General features: G+C 41.8%; 1 pseudogene; it reads left to right on the plus strand.

Annotated features, from left to right (window-relative positions):
• The first annotated feature begins 9,496 nt into the window (after window positions 1-9,496).
• On the plus strand, window positions 9,497-10,023 carry LOC140628222 (galectin-1 pseudogene; annotated as a pseudogene).
• Window positions 10,024-13,738: the final 3,715 nt, after the last annotated feature.

Below are 13,738 nucleotides of genomic sequence, written 5' to 3' on the forward strand. Positions count from 1 at the left end.
CCATGGTATTTTGATAGGAATTACTTTGAACGCGTAAATTGCCCTGGATAACATAGACATAAGTATTCTGTAGTTTTAAGAATACAGATGTTTTACCTCTTTGGTTAGGTTTATTCCTATGTATCTAGTGGCTTTTGATGCAATTGTAAATGGGATATCCTGCTTGATTTATCTTTGTTCTGCTTCATTATTGGTGTATAGAAATGCAACTCATTTCTGTAAGTTAATTACTGTTATCCTGTGACTTTGCTGAATTTACTTATCAGTTCTACCACTTTTTGGTGGAATCTTTCAGGTTTTCTACATAGAATATCATATCATCTCTGAATAGTAAAAGTTTCCCTTCTTCCTTGCTGATTTAGATGCCTTTTATTTCTTTTTGATTTCTGATTGCTGAGGCTAAACTTCCAGTACTATGTTAAATAATGATGGTGAGAGTGAATATCCCTGTCTTTTTCCTGTTCATAGAGGAAAAGCTCTTAGTTTTTCCCCATTGAGGATGATATTACCTGTGGGTCTTTTATATATGGCTTTCATGATGTTGAAGTATGTTCCATATATCCTTACTTTTTTGAGGGTTTTTATCAAGAATGGATGGTATTTTTTCAAATGCTTTTTCTGCACCTTTTAAATGGGTCATATGTTTCTTATCCTATCTTTTATTACTGTGATTTATCACATTGACTGATTTGTGAATACTGAACCACCTCTGCAGCCCAAAAGTAAATCCCACTTGATTGTGGTGAATAATTCTTTTAATGTACTTTTGCATTTGATTTACTAATATTTTATTGAGAATTTTTGCAGCTATGTTCATCAGGGATATTGGCCTTAAATTCCCCTTTTGAGGACTTTGCCTGGTTTTGGAATCAAGGTAATGCTGGCCTTATAAAATGAGTTTGTTGATTTTCATCCCATTTCTATTTTTTAAAAACAGAGAAAAGTAGGTATAAACTTTTCTTGAAATATTTGATATAATTCTTCCTGGGAAGCCATCTGGCCCTGAATTTTTTTTGTTGGGAGGTTTTTGATTACTGGTTCCATTTCTTTGCTGGTTATGTATCTGTTCAAATATCCTATAGTTTATATATTTCTATGAATTTATTCATTTCTTCTAGAGAGCCCAATTTGTTGGCATTTAATTTTTCATAATATTCTCATAATTATTTGTATGTCTGTGGTGTTGGTTGTGGTCACTCTTCTTTCATTCGTGATTTTATTTATTTGAGTCCTTTCTCTCTTCATTTTGATATGTCTGGGTAGAGGTTTATCAATTTTATTAATTCTTTTTTAAAAATAGCTCATAGTTTCAATTATATGTCCTACTGAGTTTTTTGTTTGTTTCTGTGTCACTTATTTCTGTTCTAATTTGTAATATTACCCTTTTTTCTGTTGGCTTTAGTCTTCATTTGCTGTACCTTTTCTAGCTCCTTTAAGGTAGGTGTAAGGTTAGGTTTGTAATTGAGATTTTTCTTGCTTCTTGAGGTAGACCTATATTGCTATATAATTCCCTCTTATGATTGCCTTTGATGCATCCCAAAGGTCTGGAATGTTGTGTTTTCATTTTTATTTGCTTCCATGTATTTTTTAAATTTCTCCATTAATATCCTTGTTAACCCATTCATTCTTTAGTAGGATATTTTTTAACCTCCATAGATTTGAGGTCTTTCCAATTTTTTCTTGTGATTTATCTCAAGTTCATAGTGTTGTGGTTGGAAAATATGCTTGGTTTGTTATCAAACATTTTGTATTGTTGGAACCTGATTTGTGACCCAGTATAAGATCTATTCTCAAGAATGTTCTATGTGTACTCAAAAATAATGTGTTTTCTGCTGCTTTAGGATGAAATGCTCTGAATATATCTGTTAAGTCCATCAGGTCCAATGTGTCATTCAAAGGCATGTTTGTTGATTTTCTGGTTAGAAGATCTGTCCATTGCTGTAAGTGAGAAGTTAAAGTCCCCTTTTGTTATCAATGAGTTTCTTTATGTTCATTATTAATTGATTTATATATTTGGGTGCTCCCAAGTTAGGTGCATAAATATTTACAATTGTTAGATCTTCTTTATTGATAGACTGTTTAATTATGACATAGTGCCCTTCTTCATCTCTTATTAGAGTCATTGATTTAAAATGGTTTGTCTGATATAAGTATGGCTACTCAGGCTTTTCTTAGATGTCCATTAGCATGATTGATGGTTCTCTATTCCCTTTCTTCCAATCTGCAGGTGTCTTTAGGTCTATAATGAGTCTGTTGTAGGCATCACATAGATAGGTCATATTGTTGTTGTTCTTTAATCCATTCTGATACCCTATGTCTTCTTACTGGAGCATTTAGTCCATTTATATTCAAAGTGATTACTGATAGATACGAACTTAGTGCCATTGTATTACCCGTAAAGTCATTATTTCTGGAAATTTTTTTCTATTCCTTTCTAGTCTTTGTTTATTTTCGTCCTTCCCACTCAAAGACTCCCACTAAAGAGTCCTCTTTAATATTTCTTGCAGGGCTGGTTTAGTGGTCACGAACTCCCTTTGTTTTTGTTTGTCTGCAAAACTCTTCATCTCTTCTCTTCTGAATGACAGCCTTGCTGTTTTTGGCTGCATATTTTCCCCATTCATCATGTTAAATATATCATGCCACTGTCTTCTGGCCTGCCAGGCTTCTGTGGAGAGATCTGCTGCTAACCTTGTTTGTTTTCCCTTCTAGGTTAGGGATTTGTCTTCCTTTCTAGTTTAGGGATTTTTTTCCCTTTCTACTTTCAGGATTCTTTCCTTATTTGTGTATTTTGTAAATTTTACTATGATATATCTTGGTGTTGGCTGGCTTTTGTTGATTTTAGTGGGAGTTCTTTGTTCCTCTTGGATGTGGATACCTCTTTCTTTCCCCAGATTAGGGAGGTATTCAGCTATAATTTCCTCAGCCCCTTTTCCTCTATCTTCTTCTTCTGGGACTCCAATGATACAAAAGTTATCACTTTCTGTAGAGTCACTGAGTTCCCTAAGTCTATATTCTTGATCAAATATTTTTCTTTCCCTCTCCTTTTCAGCTTCATTATTTTACACAATTTTATTTTCTATATCAATTATTGATTCATCTCCTTCTTCCATCCTTGTAGTGATTATCTCCAGTCAGTTTTGCATTGTTTATAGTATTTTTTATTTTGTTCTGACTAGATTTTAGGTCTTTTTTCTCTGCAATAACAGTCTCTCCAGTTTCTTACATGCTTCTCAAGCCCAGCTAGTATCTTTATGATTCTTGATTTAAATTCTTGTCTTAAATTCTGGTTCAGATGTACTATTTTGACTTAGGCCCTGGCTATGACCTCTGCTTGATTTTTTTTGTATATTTTTTATTGAAGTTCGATTTGCCAACATATAATATAGCACCTAGTGCTCATCCTGTCAAGTGCCCCCTTTAGCTCCTGTAGCTCAGTCACCCTATCCTTTTGCCTCCCCTTCCACTACCACTTGTTCATTTCCCAGAGTTAGGAGTCTCATGTTTTGTCACCCTCTCTGATTTTTCCCACTCATCTCTTTATTTTGGATGCAATCCTCCAACTTGACATTTTTGTCTAGGACTCTATCTTTTGTGTGTTAGGAAAGTCTATGCCTGGTCCTATTTCCACTAAAGCTGAAGCTTCACAGAACTGTATGAACAGTGGACCTGGTCTGCGTGGGAGGGAATGGATGTGGGGTGGGGGTGAAGTTGTTCTAGTGTTGTGGGGACGGGCTCCACTGCTGCTCTGGCTCTCAATCACACTTGCCCTAATAAAAAAGGCATCTGCAGAGTGCAGGGTGGTGGGGCTTGGTGTAAGAGGCTCAAGCCTCCACTGTGTATTATGTCACTCACTGAAATCCATCTGTACTGAAAGGACAGTGAAAAATGGTGTCAGCCCACTTTCTTTCCTGGAGAAGGAGTTCATACCCACTGCTATTCAGGAAACCCTCCTTCACAGAGGAATGAACAATCTCCCCTCTTGTGTCCCAGGCCTCGATCTAATCCCCCCCTTCACCGTGTCTGTGTCCAAGCCATCTGCCTACCTGGTGTTTTATTTTAGGCATGCACATGGGTTTCAAGACTCCAAATTTTAGGGACACAGCACAGCATGAACCTACACTGATCCTCTGGGAGAAGGTCTCATCATGGTGTGGCTGGTGCCAGGTTTAACCAGAAAAGTAGTCACACAACTGTTCAAGGGCTTGGGCTTGATTTAATGGTAAAGTGTATCACAATGCTGACATCCAGGTTAGCTGCCCTCAGCACATAACTCTGCTGTTATGTTAATGAACAAGGCAACTCGATGGTAACCCACCAGCTCTTTTGTCCTCTGAGAGGTAGTGCCACTTCTCCCAAATGCACTTCAAGAAGGGGAACTGTTTCTTCCAGTGTGATACAGGGGATCTTCAGATCATACTCTCTGCTTCTGGGCCTTTGTCCTCCTTATCCACAGGAGCACCACTATGCCCACCAGGCTCAACCATGGTGATGGCATGGATTTCTAAAACTTTAGACTTTCAGCTCCACTTATTTTTTAAAAGATTTTATTTATTTATTCATGAGAAATACAGAGAAAGAGAGAGGCAGAGACACAGGCAGAGGGAGAAGCAGGCTCCAAGCAGGAAGCCTGATGTGGGACTTGATCCCGGGACTCCAGGATCATGCCTTGGGCGGAAGGCAGATTCTCAACTGCTGAGCCACTTAAGGATCCCCATTGGCTCCACTTCTTGTAAAACTTGCAATATGCAGCCCCCCTCATTTTCCCATTCGATGGTTTGGGGAATGTTTTTCTTATGCAATTCCCTATATGCTGCTTTATCTCTTTCTCTCTCTCCTTTCTCCATGATCATGGCTCCCTCCCCTCCACAGGACCCATGATTCTTTTCTCCTTCAAATCACCTCTCCACATCTCCTACTTTCCATCATGTGACATCTTTTCTCCCTCTAGTTGTTCAGTTTGTTCTCTCATTCCTCAGATTTATTTCCTGGGTATTCAGAATGATTTGACAATTATTTAGCTGTATTCAAAGAATAAGGCAAGCAAGAGCCACCAACTATTCTGCCATTTTAGCTTGTCCTTCTCCTACTCTACTATTTATTTATTTTTTAAAATATTTTATTTACTCATGAGAGATACAGAGACAGAGAGAGACATAGACAGAGGGAAAAGCAGGCCCCCTGCAGAGAACCCAATGCAAGACTCAATCTCAGGACTCCAGGATCATGACCTGAGCCAAAGGCAGTTGCTCAACCACTGAGCTACCCAGGTGCCCCTCCTACTATGCTATTTAATTTTGAAATGCCATGTCCCCAAGCCATTGGGGTTTCTGAGGGACTAGAAGTCAAAATCTCCAATTTCTGCTCAGTCTTGGTTTTACAGCCAACTTTGGGCTCTGTTATTTTTTTTAAGGTTTTATTTATTTATTCATGAGACACACAGAGAAAGAGAGAGAGAGACAGAGACAGAGACAGAGACGACAGAGACAGAGGGAGAAGCAGGCCCCATGCAGGGGAGCCTGACATGGGACTTGATCCCGGGTCTCCAGGATCAGGCCCTGGACTGAAGGTGGCACTAAACCGCTGAGCCACCCAGGCTGCCCTGGGCTCTGGTTTTGACTGTAACTAATTTACTCTGTGACTTCAGACAAATTGCATTCCCTCTCTGAGCCCTTATTGCTTGTAATATACAAAATTATCTACATGAATAAAATTAGTTTTCAAGATTCCTGGACTAGGATTTAGAATATCTGGATATCCTAGCTTTGTCACAATAACTGCATGACCTTACACAGGTTCTTTTTGGGGCCTGTTTTGGCAACTATAAAATGATGTATTTGGATTAGATACTTATCACTGTGTTTCCAGAGTTTTGAGATTCAGGAATTCTGAGTTCTTGCTCTAATTGTCACAGAGTGAATCATTGTCTCAGTTTAGACTGATCTTATCTTTTCTTTGGGCTTCAACTTCCCAATATGTATCATGAGGGAGTTCAAACATAAGTTATTTAAACACACTCCCCCTATTCTAATAGCCTGTCTTTCTAAAATTTTACAACTACTGAAAATAAGTGAAGGGAGTGGGAGGACACACCCAGAATAATTTATCATAAATTAGTAGTGGTTGCCCTCTATAGATCTGACCTGAAAGTGCAGGACCAGCTATATTTAACCTGCTGATGGAACTGCTGGAGAGCTGAGGCAGGAGTGGAACAACAAGACAACTGGATGCTTTACCAGATAGGGCCAGACACATAGGCTAGAGTTGGCCTACAAACCTCTTGGGCCCTTCTTAAGAAGGATAGAGAGACAAGTATGTGCTGGAAGAGTACATCTTCCCTACCAGCCACCAATAACAAAAGGCTTTCCAGGACAGCACAGAGAGCCTAGTCAGTGGCATATCTGTCATAGGTAAAGTTGGTAAATTTGGGGAGATGTGGATGAATGTTTGAGGGTGGAGGGTGATTGTGTTATGAAGGAGGATGCAAGAATGAGTTAGTTCCATGGCTGAGAATTTTCACATTTAAGGAAAAGAACTGTTCTTAACGTTTGGCAAGAGCTCCTCAAATTAAAGTGTTTTCCAGTGTCCCTCTCTACCCCTTGTCCTTCTCAGAGTAGAAGCAATTTATGCTTGGGCAGAAGCCCCAATAGGACCTTAGTGTGAAGTAAGTACCTAAATCATGAAAAGGAGAATAATGTTGAGGAATGCTCAGTATTCAGAGAAGACTCTAAACGTCTAGAGGATTTGTAGGCTTAGTCTTGGAGTATCACTAAATTTGAAACAATCCATGGACTCATTCTTACAGGACATTATGTGCTGGAGGCTGAGGAAATATTCAGATATAGGATTCTACTACAAAAATAAGGATATACTAAACCTTTCATCTCTGTCATTCTATAATGTTTTATTATAGAATACTAGGCAGATCATGAAACCCTATTCTCCCCTCCCCCTTCTCTCCTTTTCAATTATAAAGTCTGACCATCCAATCCAGAGACAAGGAAGAATACAAAGGAAGAAACTGTTTCTTGTGTTATAGATGTGGTTGCAACTCTACTTCTGCTCCTGACTCGCTATATAACTCAGGTCAAGTCCCAGCCTCTCTCCAGGCTTATTTTCCCAGCTGAAATGGAAGGGGTTTGGACTTGATGAGTTCCCAGGCTTCTCCTAGCCCTAATATGACGCAAGGTTCTTTTATAATGTTCTGTGACATTCTTCACCTACTCAAATAGTGCCCAGCCATCCCCAAGGTCCTTTCAACTCTAAGATCCTACCTTAGTCATTCAAACTTCTAAGGCTCTCCATAGCATCCTAGCCCCATATGATGATTATCCTTCACTGATTTACATTTCACTCAGCATAATACCCTCCAGTTCCGTACACTTTGAAGCAAATGGAGGGTATTCGTATCTTCTGATGGCTGACTAATATTCCATCATCATATGGTTTCACTCATACTTGGAATATAAGAAATAGTGAAAGGGATTATAAGGGAAAGGAGGGGAACTGAGTGGGAAAAATTAGAGAGGGAGACAAACCATGAGAGACTCCTAACTCTGGGAAATAAAGGGTTGCAGAAGGGGAGGTGGGCAGAGGGATGGGGTAACTGGATGATGGGCACTGAGGAGAGCACTTGATGGGATGAGTACTGGGTATTATACTATATGTTAGCAAATTGAATTTAAATTAAAACATGTAAAAAAATCCTAGCCCTAACCCCATCCCTTCATTCTACTGTCACTGATACTGCTGCTTGCAATGGGGTTGACTTTAGGTTGGAAATTCTAATAATCTATTTCTGATACTGGGGAGTTAACACAGATTAATACAGTATTCCTCTGAAGAGACAGAACTCCCAGTTCTGTTACTACTTCTAAAATTCCCAATTAAAAATGACAAAAATAAGTTGTCATTCACAACTTATTTTTGTCATTTTTAACTTAAAAGCAGTGAACTAGAATAGTAGTCTCTGAAAGCACCAAATTGTCCCAGCATGTTTTAGGCATGGGAAGGTGGAGATTTTCTTTGATGTTTTGCCCTAATCTTGATCTTCTTTCAGTGCTTCTTAAGTGGAAACCTCTCTCCCTAAAACCTGCCTCCTCTGAGGGGTATCCACGGTTTCCACTCTGTGCCCTAAACAGGAGAGTCAACCTCCCATTCAACTACAACTCTTGGACTTTTCTCCTTCCCCTCCCCACTCTATTCCCACACAAACAAAAAGTTCTGTATTAATCAAGGTGTTTGTGAGTGATAATAGTTTATTTTGAGGAGCAGATAAAATAAAAATAGCAAATTCTTTCTTAACTTATCAAATTCTTTGCCCACACAACACCTTTTTTTTTTTCTTAAGTAAAATCTTATTTTGGAAAAATTTTTAGATTTACGGAAAGTTGCAAAGATGTTAGAGAGTTTCTGTCTGCACTTTGTCATCAGTGGTGTGATCCAGTCCCCCCAAGATGTCCCCGTCCTCGTCCCAGGACCTGGGATGTGTCGCCTCCTGCGGCAGAGGGGACCTGGTCCAGGCCTCCAAGACGGAGGCCAGGGGGGAGCCCCAGAGACAGGCAGACCCTGTGCTGCTGGTGGTGAGGACGGAGGAGTGGCTGCGGGCCGGGAGGGGGCACCTCTGGAAGATGGGGGGCAGGAGGGGGTCTCCCTGGGGCCCGGGGGGACGAGGGGTGACCAGCTCTGTCCACGCCTGGGTTTTGGGACTCCCAACTTCACCACGTGAGGTTGATAAACGGGTGATTTTTTTAAAGCTACAGACTTTGTGGTGATTTGTTACAATAGCCTCAGGAAACGGACACTTGCTGTGGCAGCTCAGGCGCTGGTGCCGGCTCACCGCTATGACTAATTAATGTATTAGCAGTTACTATTCCTGTGACCCAACTCCCAACTTCATATGCATTTCACCGTGTGTGTGTGTGTGTGTGTGTGTGTGTTTTAAATTTGGTGTTTTTATGTGTGTGAGAAATTTGCAGGTTTTTTCATCTAAGCTACTGCCATATTGAGTTACAGTGATATTAAAACACTTCTGTCGATTTACACAGGAAAACCATGAAGAACCGCTACATGGAACTGTATGACCTTAACAGAGACTTGTTACATGGATACAAAATTCGCTGTAACAACCACACAGAACTCTTGGGAAACCTAAAAGCAGTAAATCAGGCCATTCAAAGAGCAGGTCGTCTGCGGGGTAAGTCTCTTTTTGTAGCACTGTAAGTAGTCTGTAATTTGGGGGTTAGGACACTTAGAGGTAGTGGTAGGTTCTAGAATTCATATTGGGGCCAACAGCAGTATACCTTTAACACCAAGCTTGGCCTTAGTCACTTGAGTTTGGTCAGCCTATTGTTTGGCTTTAGTCAGTCTGCAGACTTCAGAGAGAAAGAACACTTTCAGCCCCTATTTTTAGATCTTGCTGTATCTTCCAAGAAAAACCTAGTGACATAGACATATACCCAAGGGAAAGCCCTAAATATTGGAAAAAAAAAAAACCCTCTCGCAAAGAGTCTTGAGACAGCTGGTGCTCCAGCCCGCGGGAACATCCTCCAGTCCTCAATCATGGCTTGTGGTCTGGTCGCCAGCAATCTGAGTCTCAAACCTGGGCAGTGCCTCAGAGTGCAATGCGAGGTGGTCCCCGAAGCCAAGAGCTTCGTGCTGAACCTGGGCAAAGACGGGGACAACCTGTGCCTGCACTTCAACCCTCGCTTTGAAGCCCACAGCGACGTCAACACCATTGTGTGTAACAGCAAGGATGGCGGGGCCAGAGGCGAGGAGCATCGAGAGTCCGCCTTCCCCTTCCAGCCCGGGACTGTCACAGAGGTGTGCATCTCCTTCGACCAGGCCGACTTGACCATCAAGCTGCCAGATGGATACACCTTCAAGTTCCCCAACCGCCTCAACCTGGAGGCCATCAGCTACCTGGCAGCTGATGGTGACATGAAGATCAAGTGCCTGGCCTTTGACTAAAGGCGCCGGCCTGTGGCGCCTAATAAAGGCAGCTGCCTCTGCTCCCCCTCAAAAAAATATTAGTTTAATATATCACCCCCATGCCTGCTGATGCACAGAAGTCTCTCCCAGAAAAAAAAAAAACACAGACCCTGCAATGGAGACTTCAAAGGAATTTTTCTTAAAGTTTTGTAAACAGAATTATGTTCACAGCTTCAGCAACAGTGAGAGTTCAGTTCAACCTCTCAGCTCAGCCTCAGTGTTCAGAGCAATTCCCCAAACACCTCAGTGGCTTGATTTGAAGTCAGACCTTGAAGAAGTCCCTTTTCTCCCTCTTATAAGCCAGTTCCAAGAGAGGTAGTGGGCATGGTGGTAGGCACCACAGAAAAAGCCAGGAGGGAAGAGCATGCAGGTAATAGAAGAAAGAGGAGGAAGAAGAGGAGAAAAAGGAAGAGGGAAAGAGGAAATATTCAATAACAGTGAGGATCAGAGGTAGACCCATTGTGTTCACTAAAAAATGTTGGAAAAATAGTAATTATAAATAAGTAACATCTAAAAATATGTCTTAAAAGTACTGGAAGAGGAAGTCACTTGCTTATTCTTGCCAACAAATACAGTTCCCTCATTCCTGTCTATGCAACGTGTGATGATAACATTTCACGTCTACTAGTGACTATATGTTGTTACTGTAGCTGAAAGGTGTGGCTAATATTGAGTAATACATTGTGATGAACTTTAATACTATATCTAAAATATTATAGAAAAAACACAGAGATGGGAAGTAAAAGGAAGAAGTGAGGAAGGAAAAAATGGAATAAGGAGGAAGTCCTGGAGTTAGAGTGCTTCTATGGGTGCATAACTGGCATCAAAACAGCATCTGGGAGGGAGGGGCAAGATGGCGTAAGAGGAGGGTCCCCAAGTCACCTGTCTGCACCAAATTACCTAGATAACCTTCAAACCATCCTGAAAATCTACGAATTCACCTGAGATTTAAAGAGAGAACAGCTGGAATGCTACAGTGAGAAGAGTTCACGCTTCTATCAAGGTAGGAAGACAGGGGAAAAAAGAAATAAAGAAACAAAAGGCATCCAAGGAGGAGGGGCCCAGCGAGGAGCCAGGCTAAGGCCGGGGCAAGTGTCCCCAGGACAGGAGAGCTCCATCCTGGAGAAGCAGGAGCATCACCAATCTTCCTGGGCGGAAAGGCGCTCGCAAGGAGTTACAGCAGGACCCAAGGAAGGGCGGGGATGCCCTCAGGCTCCCTGGGACACTAACAGAGCACCTGTGCACCGGGGAGCGTGCCATACCCTGTGGCCGAGCTCGCTAAAGGGCTGCAGCACGCTCACAGCTAGACTTGGGAACAACTCGATGGGGCTCAGGTGGTGGTTCTACACAGAGGGGGCTGCGCAGCTGGGAGCGAGAATCCAATAGTGCAGGCCCGGGAGCACAGGGCGCTGGGGACACAGCCCAGGATCGGGCCTACCCCCAGGACAGGCAGAGGCCAGGAGGGTACAGGACAGCAAGGACGCGCCTGCCCCAAGCTGAGCAGAGCAGTGGCCCCGCCACCTGAGCATCCAAGCCCCTGCAGATTAAGAACTCTGTAGTTACTGCAGGAGCTGAATCCAGGGCTCCAGAGTTGGCTACTGCCACTGTGGTTGTTCATCCTGGGGCCGCACAGGATAAACCCCCACTGAGCCTCACAGTGGCCTCACCATGGCCTCACCCGATAAGCTTAAATATCTTTCACTGACCCTGCACCAGGCATGGGGCTGAGCAGCTCCCCCAAGTACTAGCACCTGAAAATCAGTAAAACAGGCCCCTCGCCCAGAAGACCAGCTAGACAGACAGGCGAAAAACAAATTATTGACCAAGCAGCACTGGAAAGTTCCAGGGGAAGTCAAGGGACTTACAGTATACAGAATCAGAGGATACTCCCTCTTGTTTTTGTGTTTTGTTTTGTTTTGTTTTTGCTTTTTGATTTCTGTTTGCTTCCCCCCCTTTTTTTCTTTTTTCTTCTTTTTGCTTTTTTTCTCTTTTTTCTTCCTTTTTTCTTTTTTTCTTCTTTTTCTCTTTTACTTTCCTTCTTTCTATTCTCTCTTTTTCTCCTTTTCCCAATACAACTTGTTTTTGGCCACTCTGCAATGAGCAAAATGACTAGAAGGAAAAACTCACCTCAAAAGAAAGAATCAGAAACAGTCCTCTCTCCCAAAGAGTTACAAAATCTTGATTACAATTCAATGTCCAAAAGCCAATTCAGAAGCACTATTATAAAGCTACTGGTGGCTCTACAAAAGAGCAGAAAGGACTCAAGAGACATTACTGCAGAATTTAGATCTAATCTGGCAGAAATTAAAAATCAATTGGATGAGATGCAATCCAAACTAGAAGTCCTAATGACGAGGGTTAACGAGGTGGAAGAAAGAGTGAGTGACATAGAAGACAAGTTGATGGCAAACAGAGAAACTGAGGAAAAAAGACAAACAATTAAAAGACCATAAGGCTAGACTAAGGGAAATAAATGACAGCCTGAGGAAGAAAAACCTATGTTTAATTGGGGTTCCCGTGGGCACCGAAAGGGCCAGAAGGCCAGAATATGTATTTAAACAAATCATAGCTGAAAACTTTCCTTTTTTTTTTAAATTTTTTTTTCTTTTTTTTAAATTTATTTATTCATGATAGTCACACGGAGAGAGAGAGAGAGGCAGAGACACAGGCAGAGGGAGAAGCAGGCTCCAAGCACCGGGAGCCCGATGTGGGATTCAATCCCAGGTCTCCAGGATCGCGCCCTGGGCCAAAGGCAGGCGCCAAACCGCTGCGCCACCCAGGGATCCCCTGAAAACTTTCCTAATCTGGGAAGGGAAACAGGCATTCAGATCCAGGAAAATAGACAGATTCCCCCCTAAAATAAATAAAAACCGTTCAACACCCGGACATTTAATAGTTAAGCTTGCAAATTCCAAAGATAAAGAGAAGATCCTTAAAGCAGCAAGAGACAAGAAATCCCTGAATTTTATGGAGAGGAGTATTAGGGTAACAGCAGACCTCTCCACAGAGACCTGGCAGGCCAGAAAGGGCTGGCAGGATATATTCAGGGTCCAAAATGAGAAGAACATGCAACCAAGAAAACTTTATCCAGCAAGGCTCTCATTCAGAATGGAAGGAGAGAGAAAGAGCTTCCAAAACAGGCAGGAGCTGAAAGAATATGTGACCTCCAAACCAGCTCTCCAAGAAATTTTAAGGGGACTCTTAAAATCCCATTTAAGACTGCTAACTCTGGGAAATGAACTAGGGGTTGTGGAAGGGGAGAAGGGCAGGGGGTGGTGGGAGTGAATGGGTGACGGGCACTGGGGGCTATTCTGTATGTTAGTAAATTGAACACCAATAAAAAATAAATTTTAAAAAAAGAAGTAGTCCAGTGGAACAATCCACAAAAACAAGGACTGAATAGATATCATGATGACACTAAACTCATATCTTTCTATAGTAACTCTGAACGTGAATGGGCTTAATGACACCATCAAAAGGCTCAGGGCTTCAGACTGGATAAAAAAGCAGGACCCATCTAGTTGCTGACTACAAGAGACTCATTTTAGACAGAAGGACACCTACAACCTGAAAATAAAAGGTTGGAGAACCATTTACCATTCAAATGGTCCTCAAAAGAAAGCAGGGGTAGCTATCCTTATATCAGATAAACTAAAATTTGCACCGAAGACTGTAGTGAGAGATGAAGAGGGACACTATCTCATACTTAAAGGATCTATCCAACAAGAGGACTTAACATACCCCAATATAT

The sequence above is a fragment of the Canis lupus genome, chromosome X (genome assembly GCF_048164855.1).
Source record: "Canis lupus baileyi chromosome X, mCanLup2.hap1, whole genome shotgun sequence".
Classification (NCBI taxonomy): domain Eukaryota; kingdom Metazoa; phylum Chordata; class Mammalia; order Carnivora; family Canidae; genus Canis; species Canis lupus.